Source organism: Rhipicephalus microplus, chromosome 7 (assembly GCF_043290135.1).
Source record: "Rhipicephalus microplus isolate Deutch F79 chromosome 7, USDA_Rmic, whole genome shotgun sequence".
Taxonomy (NCBI): Eukaryota; Metazoa; Arthropoda; class Arachnida; order Ixodida; family Ixodidae; genus Rhipicephalus; species Rhipicephalus microplus.
Genome location: NC_134706.1, coordinates 158338234 through 158350332, shown reverse-complemented (window position 1 = coordinate 158350332; position 12099 = coordinate 158338234). Strand labels below are relative to the sequence as shown.

The window sequence follows — 12099 nt, the reverse complement described above, 5'->3', positions numbered from 1 at the left end:
GAGAGGAGCAGTACGTTGTTTTGTATGTGGCAAAATGGGTCACAGGGCATCGGAGTGCCGATCAAGGTCAAAACAACCTTTCTGTGGATATTGTCAGAAGGCGGGGCATGATTCCAAAACTTGCTCAAAGAAGAACGGTTCAGCCAACAAGACGTCATGTCTTTTGTCGCCAGAGGAGCACTCAACGGAAGTGAAGCTTTCACCGGACAAAGAAGAGGACATGGCGGGCGCCGTGAATACTCACCCGAAGTTTGCCACACACAAAATGCCCGTGTTACAGGGCCGAATCTTTGGCCGAACCGTCTCAGTGTTGCGGGATACGGGTAGCAATACACTGGTGGTGCGTCGTTCTCTGGTACCCGATGAAGCCCTCATAGGTACTACCGCTACGCTATTCTTAGCCGATGGCAGTAGCATCATCGTTCCTGAGGCGGAGGTGGAAATTCATTCACCTTATTTTTCTGGTACATCTATTGTCAAATGCATGACAAACCCACTCTACGACCTTATCGTCGGAAATGTACCAGGTTCACGTGAAGTCCATGACCCCGATACCAAGTGGGAGGAAAGGATTCCGGTAAAAACCTACCCCAACTATATAGCGAGTGGAAAAGGAGCAGATAGAGAGGATGGTACCCTGAAGTCTTCAGTGGTTGGTATCAAAATCCGAGAGCAACGGTCAATCTCATCTGAAATCGATGTACCCACCTTGAAGACGACCCGAAAGGATCTTAGTGCCGCTCAAAAACAGGACAAGACCCTAGATTCTTGCAGGAGTAAAGTAGGTCAAGGGCTACAGGGAGGATCAAAGTCCTATTCGTTCGAGATAGAAAAGGGGCTGCTATACCGCTATTATCACCTACCATCTGGTAAGGTGATTCAACAAGTAGTAGTGCCCCAAAGATTGCGCAGCCAAGTGCTTACTTTGGCGCACGAAACCCTGATGTCGGGGCATCAAGGAATAAAAAGAACGATTGATCGTGTTCTACAATCATTTTACTGGCCAGGAGTTCAAGAGGCAGTGAGGAGATACGTGCGCTCTTGTGACGCATGCCAACGAACCTACCCCAAGAGCAGAGTTGGTAAGGCACCACTAGGTCGAATGCCTTTGATAGACACCCCATTCGAAAGAGTGGCAGTGGACATTATCGGGCCTTTAAAGCCAATATCACACATGGGTAATCGATATATACTAACACTAGTGGACTTCGCTACTAGATACCCAGATGCAATAGCCCTGCCATCCATCGATTCAGCCACAGTAGCCGAGGCACTGGTAGAGATGTTTTCTCGAATCGGGTTCCCGCGTGAGGTACTTTGTGATCAGGCATCATGCTTTACATCGGAGCTAATGAGAGAGGTCAATGACTTGTTGGCGATCAAGCATCTCAGCTCCACACCCTATCATCCCATGTGTAATGGCTTAGTGGAGAGATTTAATGGCACACTAAAGCAAATGTTGCGTAAATTGTGCCAAGAGGAACCCAAGACATGGGACCGACTATTAGCCCCACTCCTGTTTGCGTACCGGGAAGTCCCGCAAGCCAGCTTGGGATTTTCGCCTTTTGAGCTGATCTACGGTAGAAATGTTCGAGGACCTCTCAGTCTACTTAAAGAATTATGGACCGGAGACAATCAAAGCGAGGAAGTGAAGACAACATATGGGTATGTCCTGGATCTCAGAGATCGCCTAGAAAAAACATTGCAGTTGGCACAAGAAAACCTGTCACGAGCTAAAACAACGCAGAAGAAATACTATGACCGGGGAAGTCGGATGCGTCGGCTAAAGGTTGGAGACCGCGCCCTCGTACTACTTCCCACGACGGAAAACAAGCTTATGATGCATTGGAAAGGACCTTTCAGGGTCACAGGAAAGAAGGGTGACTCTGACTACTGGCTGGATATGGGACATACTACCAAGCTGTTCCATATAAACATGTTAAAACGCTACGAAGAGCGTCCTCCAGAAATATCACCCCAGTCCGCATCTTTCATTGTAGTGGAAGAGGAAGAGACAGACACGCCAGTGCCTACCTTTAAAGCTACTGAGGGCTTTGGTACTGAAGCTATCAAGCTTGGTCCTAACCTCAGGAATAGACAAAGGGAAGAAATTGACGAGCTCCTAGCCACCCATAAAGACGTCTTTTCCGAAGTCCCCGGCAAGACAAACTTGTTAGAGTGTCGTCTTAAACTGACAACGTCCGAGCCTATCAACACTCCACAATATCCGTTACCATTCGCAATGAAAGAGGTAGTTGAGAAAGAAGTCGGAGAAATGCTGCGACTCGGAGTGATTGAAAGGTCCGACTCACCTTACAACTCACCATTGGTGCTGGTGAAGAAGCCCGATAAGAGTTACCGTACTTGCATCGACTTCCGTCGCATCAATGATGTGTTGGTCTCCGACGCAGAACCAATTCCGAGAACGGATGTATTGTTTACAGAGATCGGCACTAGAAAATTCTTTTCCAAGTTTGACCTTACGAAGGGATACTGGCAGGTGCCCTTGGACAAAGAATCCCGGCTAAAAACGGCATTCTCCACCCAATCGGGACACTACCATTTCCTCTATATGCCATTCGGTATCAAAACAGCGTCCGCAGTGTTTACCCGGCTAATGAGACGTCTCCTTCAGGGCATCCCGAACGTCGTTCATTATATCGATGATGTTCTCGTCGCTACGACAACCTGGGAGGAACACATGCAGACTCTGAGTGAACTGATGAATAGGATTCGAGAAGCAGGACTCAAAATTAAGCCCCAGAAATCGGAGATTGGAATGACGTCGATTGTGTTCCTGGGTCATCGACTGGGAGATGGAACAATTCAGCCGGTAGAGGACACAATCATAAAAATCGCCAAAGCCCCATTACCCACTACGAAGAAACAACTACGTTCGTTTCTTGGCTTGGCAGGATATTATCGTGATCTAATCCCTCACTACGCTGAGAAGGCACTGCCTCTGACAGAGATGACAAAGAAAAGGGAGAGTAACAAGATCAATTGGAATATTGAAGGGCAGACAGCTTTCGAAACACTAAAGCAAGCTCTGGCGTCTGGACCTATTTTAAAGGCTCCGGATCTCAAACGTGGATTTGTACTCCGCAGTGACGCCTCCGATTCTTGCATCGGTGCAGTCCTTATGCAAGAGCACGACGGTGTTTTATACCCGGTAAAATACGCCAGTCGTCAGCTACTGCCTCGAGAACAGAACTACTCAACAATCGAGCGGGAGTGTCTCGCGTTGGTGTGGGCAGTGGAAAAGTTCCACATATTTTTATATGGGACATATTTCACGGTTCAAACAGATCACCAACCGTTGCAGTACTTATCTCGAGCAAAACACCTCAACAGCAGAGTTCTGCGGTGGAGTTTAGTACTGCAAGAGTACAACTTTCACGTAGAACATATAAAGGGATCCGAGAATGTTGGAGCCGACTACATGAGTAGGTTGCAGTGAATATGTTCTGTGTGTTATTATTACAAGGTTATGCTTGTGTGGTGGACTGTTACTGGAGTTAATGACTGTATTTGTACTGTTCTTAGTTGCTGCCAAAAACTTTTCTTATTGTTGTTGGTTGAATGTTACGTTCTGTGGACTCGGTGTTTCGACGTGAGACATGTCAACGAAGAAGCAGTGTGGTGCCATCGGTGTGTTGTGATAGCTTGTGTGGTGCGCATCGAACGACAGTTTTTCAACGGGAAAAACTTCTTCGAAAGGGGGCCATTGTGATGCGATGGTGATGCGACTGGTGCGCGTAATTGTGAATGATTGAAAAGTGCGCGAAATTAAAGGATGACCGAGTGCACGTGCTGGGTCGCCTGAACAACGACGACGCCGAGGACCGGTACACGTGAGAGCGTGGAGCGCAAGCATCCAAGACCATAAAGCAAACAAGGGCCAATGACTGATCACCACGGAGTTTTGAAAGGCCAATCGGGACGAGACAAGTGTGCCCCAGAGGAAGCCAATCCTGAAGGGCAAAAGAGCTAGTAGTTCGAGGTGAACGAGGCAAGAGGAAGGTCACAGCTGGGAGCTGAAGACAGGCAGTCGGGTGGCAGACCTGAGCCTTCTGGACTTCACCCGGTCTGGACCTCCGGACAACGCCTTCCAAGGACGGCGAGCTGCCTCAACGGTCGAGACCAAGGCCTGCAGATTCCGGTGCGGGTGCAGCAACGGCAGTTCGGGTCACGGGCCTGAGCCTTGCAACCAGCCACCTCATCGGGCGAATCTGGGCCGCCACAGGCATCACCGAGCGAGTCCCGTTCCATCGTCGCCGCCAGCGAGCATCGGTACACGCCGTCGCCACCATTACAGCAGCAACGTTTTGGTGAGATCGAACTTGCTCTCTTCCCTGCACCGCCGAATCACCGCGTCAGAACTGCATCATGTAGCTGTGACTTTCCGTCGGCAGTTTCGGGACTTTAGATGTTTGTTTTCCTTCTAAAACCCGCTTTTAGCCAGCTACTCATTTCTTGTAGTTTGTGTTTGAGTTTTGCTTCAGTTCTGCAGTAAAGGTTTAGGTGTTGTTTGTTAAGCAAACGGCTTTGTCCTTATTAGAAAAACTCTCCGGGGCTCAACCAGGAGAAACAAATCAGCAACAAGAACCCGCATCACAACGACAAAAGTAAACAACGCATCCAAACATGATAATCACGACATGCGTGTCATGTAACAACATGAATATATGTCACACTGATGACGCACTCACGGCCGTTTCATTAGCTTCACATATGCCAAATTGTGTATTACGTGGCACCAATGGATGACGAAAGTATGTGACTGGTGCAAACATAATAATCATAATATGCGCGTATTATGAGAACATGACTACTTGCCACAGCCAAGGCGCCAATACATTTCGACATAACGCGGTGCGCGTGCTCGCCGGCGTTCATTTCGTCGCATCACGCCGGCATTGCCACGCTAGGCGCCGCTCCTGCCTTATAATCGCAGGTGCGCGCCGCACGGCGTTGCTTTGAAGCATGCGCGTTTCAGTTTGTCCGGCGTCCCTCCATCACGAAAGAGGGAAACGAAGTGTTGTCTGGTTAACGTATCGGCGCGAAATGCAGCATGTCGCATTCCACACCGGTTGCCGTCGGGCCGCGCCGATGGACGCTGGTCGCACAGGTCGCACCGGTCGCACCTGGTGTCAGACAATAGAGTGCTCGCGTTTCGCTAACGTAGTGTCGCTGTGCCCAGCGTGCGCGCGTGCTAGCGCTACATTTGAGTATAAAGGGCCCTACTTTATGCACTCGTGGCCATTTTGCTATCTCCACATATACCAAATTTGGTGTTACGTGACGTCAATGGATGACGAAAGTATATGACTTGTGCAAACATTATATGCCTGACAAGCGTGTCATGTAAGAACATGACAACATACCGCGCTCATGGCGTGCTCACGGCCGTTTCGCTAGCTCCACATATAATAAATTTGGTATCACGTGACGCGAAGAGACGACGAAGGTAAACGACATATCCAAACATAATAATCATGACACGGAAGTCATTCATGTGTGGCATCATTTACCGCCCCCTTGTAATGTTGTGGTGATTCTAAAAGGGCATATCAACCTTTCTTATTCGTGCTTCACATATCATGGATTCCCACTGCACGTCGTGGGATCTGCCTTTTTTTTTGAGCATCGCTTTGCACTGTCAGCGAGCGCGATTAACGCTACAGTCCTTAGAGTTACTTGTGTGTGCCTCTTATAGTATAAAGGCAGACAGACTTAACATCGACTTGTTGTTATGGCGCCTCAGACATGAGCAATAATTGCGTTTTAATTGACAAGTACACAACTATGAACGCTAAATCTTGAGCAGTATTGATGGACGCTGCGGATGGGGTCGGCCGATTGGTGCCATTTGTGGAATCGTTAAGGAAAGGCAAACAGACAAACGTACACACAGACATACATACAGACAGACAGACAGACAGACAGACAAAAATTTTCCGTCGAAGGTCCCCAAGAAAGACTATCGTCTGTAAAAATCTAGCAGCCGTGGTACATATCACCTCTCTCTCGCTTCACCTTCTAGATCACTCGCAATGCTCGAGCAAACATCGAGTGGAAACGCTCTTTTAGATCGTTTATCAGTGATGAAGAGGACGTCGTGGAAGACGACGCTTCTTTGGCCGCTGAAACTTTCGCCGATATGATGACGTCTAACCCGGCTGTCTCCACCTATGCGAGGGTTACCGAAGCCGACCTCGTTGGCGAATCACGATGCTACACGGAGTTTCGTTTGAAACCGTTCTTCCAACACTCGCTGGTTTCAACCGGGTCAACACCGTGCGCACCTCTGCTGCTCCGCATCCCATCATGGTTCCCTTCGGGGAAATGCTCCAACTTTTTTCGTAATGAAATGAAAAAAGTCGCTGTATTTGTCATCTTCTCCAACATACAACCTTAAGAATAAATTGACGGCATCTTAGGTAGCCAACAGTTGCGGTTTTTTTAACCCTACTAGACACAAACACAAGTTTAAATCAACTGATTCATCCTAACACCTATACCACAGAACTAAGCGCTTGAGAACATCTCAGTGTACAGCGAACCTCACGAACGCTTTCATTGCAATTAGTGTGCCACACATGCACAGCATTTGAAGCACATGTGCAACGCACTCATTTAAACTCATCCTGCCGAATGATATCACAGTTTGGCTTTTTACTATTTTTATTTTTTTTCGTTGTCACTGACGTTCAATATTAATGCGGCGTACATGAAACCACCTTTGATTCGGTTTAAACAGGCAGTTTCCGACAGCGGACACACAAATCTCTCCTACAGAAAAATAAATTTTACATCACAGCAGGTGAAACGCTGGGCAGCTAATCATACAACAATACGGAGATCATATAATAAGAGCAAAAGCTGACCTGCTCTCCACCTATTTAGATCTAAGCCTTAAAAGAGGCATTCTTGTGTAGCTGAGCGCTTAAGCATCATTGAAAAATTCTCCGCTGGCGTAATCTGCACGGGCCGCTGTGTAGGAGTCAAAGGAGGACTTACTATACGTGCCCGTTTACCAAGACAGTTTAGAAGGAATCATTTCCCCTCCAAGGTTTGTCCATTTATTTGCTCTCCATGTCATAATTTTTACACTGGGCAATCTCTGTATTATGAGCAACAGTGTCTCGAGTGTGTATTCCCCTCAAGCCCAACTAAACACTCGGCCACCATATTAGTAATAGAGGAAAAAAAGACAAGGTGCTGATTTGCAGAATCGTATTCTTGCCCTTGAGATGGCGTTAAAGCTTATCTTTTGGAAAGGTATATTGACCGTTATGATGCTTGACAACTAACTGTAGTACTTAGAAGCCTTAATAAATCCACTTTACTATACCTGATGAAATATCTTTTTAAACTAGAGGTTTTAACATGGGGTTGAATATGTGCTTTGGTAAAATAAAACGCCTCATCATGGTGTTCTAGTGGATATGCCACTAGACTGCTGACCGGAAGGTCGCGGGATCAAATTCCGGCTTCGGCGGGTGTGTTTCCAGTGGACGAGAAATTGTTTGAGGCCCTTGTATTTTGATTTAGTTCCACGCTGAAGAACCACAGGTGGTGAAAATTTCTGGAGCCCTCCACTACGACATCTCTTATAATAATATGGTGGTTTTGGGGCATTAAACCCTAGATCTTATTAATAATTCCTATCAGACCATTCAGATATAAACTTTAGCGTTTATCTCAGTGTTGCTATAGAACAATGTTTATTGACTTGTAAGTGTAATTCTCCAGCTAAATGCTCAATTTGAGCATTTGACCAGACCAGTTAGGAGCTTTACGGTACATCTCGCGTCGCGTTCACCATTAGTTCACCGCTTAGGCTCGGACTGTTTACCGGCTCAAAGTATGTCCATCAACATGCTTTTAGATGCTGACAGTTTAGCGACCGCAAAGAGCATTATTCAAAAAGAGTATTCAAAAGACTAATTTTGAAATAATATAGCAATCTGTCATGACTGGTGCTATAGTGCTGCCTTTCCCAAGCATGCTTGCGGCATTAGCAGACAAAAACAATGCGAAAGGTTAATAATGTTCTTTCACAACGTGATGTGTTTAAAACGTCTGCGTGCATGTCCATGGAAGCATAGAATAAATATTTCACAATAGGAATGTTTTATACCTATTTGGATTATATGTTACTACGGTTAGCACGGCCCTTTTGCGCGTGGGCACGTTTGGCAATTGAAACTGGTGACGTTTTTAAGGACCCTTAACAGGCCATTGTCAATTTTTACTAAACGTTACAAAGCTCGCAAGAACGCAGTTATCTATGTATCATTAACTTTGAAATCAATTACTAGCGTCGTTAACACTATATATGACGTCCTTGCCGCCACCCCTCGATGACTTAATGCAGTGCAACGATGTGTATATGTGGAACAAAAGTACCACATCACCATTCTTTCTCCTTTTCATCATTATCGTAAAAGGGTAGCCGAGATGGTAAATCTTGGTGCAACCGAGCATATTAGGGTAAGTCGGCATGCATTCGCAATGTAGGAAAAGTGCTTCTCGCTCTTTATTATAACTTTGGTTTTATCTACAGCCATGGATACGTGCGTATAGAGCATGCGAGCAGCTGGTCGCTGCTCTGCAGTGTGACAACTTGAGGAAGTTTGGGGCTATGACGTGGACTGCCCGACTACTAGACCGTGCATGCTTCCGACATAACCAGTCAGAACCTGAAACTACCTCAAGGTGCCTCCCTGCAGAGTAGAGGCCAGCTGCTCGGGCACTCTACCCAGACGTGACCATGGCTGTACATTCAATACGATCTACAGCAACTGGCGGCTTACCACTTACTAATTTAAAACATAAATAGGTACATCATGCGTTCCCTTATCAGCTCATAAATGCTAACACGTTGTCTGCACTCCGGAGGGCTACCGAGTGTAGCAATCTCTCCTCGTCTCTGTCCAATCGCCCCTCTCCTTTACAAAGAACAAATAAAGTTATCTATCTACTTGCATTCCGAGAACATATGGCCCAGGCCCACATTGAACGATGTGTGAAAAGAAAAAAAAGTGCAGATATGGCTTATGGCAAGTTTACGCAACTATTTAAGGAAGTATAGTGTGCGCGTGTAACGATGAAAACATTAAAACAGAAAAAAAGTTGTCCTAAACCGTGGATAGATAAGCACTTACTTAAGCTCATAAACAAGAGGGACAAGTTGCACACTTATTTCACTTAAGCAAGATCAACGGAAGCATTAAACGTATTTAATTATTATAGAAACTACGTCATAAAAACGACTAAGGAATGCTAAGTAGCACCATCATTTTAATCCGTTTCACTTAACTGTAGAACGCCCTCATATATATTGAAGGACAGTCACTTCAATAACAGAGACTGTGCATGAAAGCAATAAGGCAGTCCCAAAAAAAGAAATTGAACTTAAAGGGATTGGTGGAGCTTATGCGCTTAATGACTTTTTTGTCCCTCTGTCAGGCTTATGATGGTATCGACCTCTCGCACTCTAGCCCCCCTAATTTTCAGTCATTATATCTAAGGAGGTTCAACGCAATAAATCATTTGTTTCATTCTTATCATTAAGTAACAAAAAACCACAGATGCATTTGGTATTCAAACAGCGCCGATAAAGTTCGTCCTAGAAATAATCACATCTTCTTAGAGGAAGCTTTTGTTTTTGTTTAACAACACGCATTTCACATCGAAGCAAGCAGGCTGCGAAGGTCTCAGTAGTATACAAAAGGCGACAAAAATTAACTTTCAAATTACAACCCTGAATTAGTGGGGCCTGTTTTTCCGAAGGGTTTAGAAAAAGTGCTATCGGAGCAGTTTCGTTCGTTAACTGATCACTTTATTATTAGAAGTCCTGCACAGTTCACATTTGGTAATAACACTTCACCTTAATTAGCCTCTATTGCCAAAGAAGATAGTATATTTCAAAAGTTCAAGAAAAATAAAAGGGTGCTTGGTATTTACCTCAATTTTTTAAAGGCGTTTCACCTCACAAGACTTACTGTTTTGCTTATAAACCTCATCTCTATGGTATTCACAGCGTAGCTCGATCTCTAATTACATCCTACCTTCAACACAGATACAAATTCATGGCTATAGCTGTGGACCATTTAGAGTTGAAATATATAACAACAGGCATCTCGCAGGGGAGCATACTGGGTCCGTACGTCTTCACGTTGTACATCAATGACATAGTAAATGTTGGCCTATCGGCAAAGTGCATAACTTGTGCAGGCAATACAAGCATGTTTTTGAGGATGTCTTAGGTTTTGAAATTATTCTGGTATTTCCTGTATTGTTTAACACATATATTATTGACCTCCCAAGATTTCACCTACACCGACCATAGTCATGTATGCGGATAACACTTATAGTGTCTTTTCAAGCACATCCTAAAAACAGATTCAAAAAGAAATCAACGATTATTAGACATATTGTGTGACCAGCTAAACTTAAACGAACTTTAATTAAATGTTACAAAAACAAAATACATAGTATTTAAGCCGATAAATACACCACTGTCAGTTGATATAACTGTTTTATTCAAATAAAAGGAAATAGAACGGGTAGCAATGCGAAAGTTTTCGGTTGTATGGTTTGAAGAAAAATGGTCTTGGAAAAATCATGTGGATAAGATCAGCAGTGTCTTTGGCAAAGTAGAAGGCTCTATATATAAAATTAGTATTCTTATAGCACAACCACTAAAGAAGCATTGCACTACACCTTTTTTACTCAAACTTAGTTATTGTGTATTAGTCTAGGGGACAACTGCCAAAACTTACTTAAACTCCAAAAAAGGTAATTTCATTTCGTTTGACTTACTTTAGCCTAAGGGCTAAAAACGGGCATTACACGACGGAGGGGTGGGATGCAATGCAGAGTACAAGAAACCAAGACAAACAAATTAAAGACGAAACAAGCTCGAAAAAGGAAAAAAATGCAATAACAAGCAAACATAATGCAAACACAACGTAAAAAGGCAAACACAGTTCATTATTACAAGGTTCAGTAGAGTAAAGTAATCGATCAGTGAATATATGGAAAGTACAATGTAGCAAAAATATATATACATACAATAACGTAAACTAGAAATTCGACGATTCAGTAAGTTTGGCTCGACTACTCAGTTAGGTAAGATAGCAAGGCTGAGTGAAAACCAGCTAATTTTTCAATTTTTGCAATGTTGCGCGGAAGGGCATTCCACTCTTTTATTGATAAAGCCAAAGGAGAGGGTAAATATTTTACTGTGTGAGCGTATTGTGGATGTACCATGTGAGCGTGATCACATCGGGCTGAAATGTTTCCGGCTGGATGAATGAATTTCTGTGAGAAGGGACTGTTGCTAAAGTAGATGCTATGAAAAAAGGATAACCTGGAATATTTTCTGCGTGTCTTAAGTTGTAATAGAGTTCTTTTTATTGATGATACACTCTGAAAACGCGAATATGAGGAAGCAACGAACTGAGTGGCTTTATTTTGAATTCACTCAAACATGTCAGAAATATATTTTTTATGCGGATGTCATACGTTAGAAGCGTACTCTAAGTATTATGATGAGTTTGATGAGTGAATTAAATGCCTGAAGTTTAGTGCATTAGGTAGCCAGGCGTAGGCGGCGTTTTAAAAGGACAAGCTTGTGAAATGCGTTGCTGGTAATTAACTCTACATACTTGTTCCACGTGAGATTCTAACAAAGAGTGACACCTAAGTATTCAATGGACGATACTGTTTCATTAGGAGACTTGTTGGTGAGATATACAATCGGCGAAAGATTGGTATCTGGAACAAATAAACATGTTTGGTCTTTTCAACGTTAATGTTCATTAGCCATTTGCTGCACTATTTGTAAAGCATCGTTAAGTCAGATTGCAGGCTTAAAATGTCAATCTGGTTGCCTATTTTTTGTATATTATGCAGTCATCAGCAAAAAGTCGTACGGCAGACTGCATGTTAAGTGATAGTTTAGAAATAGCAGCGGCCGTAACGCTGACCCTTGTGGAACACCCGACTTGACCTATGTTTATTTAGATAAGTAGGAGTGAATTTTAACACACAAACACCTGTTTGTTAGAAAGCCTTGAATCCACT

At 44.1% G+C, this 12099-nt stretch overlaps 1 protein-coding gene across 1 annotated transcript in view; it reads left to right on the top strand.

Moving 5' to 3' along the window:
* The first annotated feature begins 6915 nt into the window (after positions 1 to 6915).
* Positions 6916 to 12099, top strand: part of LOC119180005 (juvenile hormone acid O-methyltransferase) — a 31904-nt gene continuing 26720 nt past the window's right edge. The window contains exon 1 of the mRNA XM_037431133.2: positions 6916 to 7075. The gene's annotated coding sequence lies outside the window, so the exon portion shown is untranslated. The remainder of the gene's footprint in view (positions 7076 to 12099) is intronic.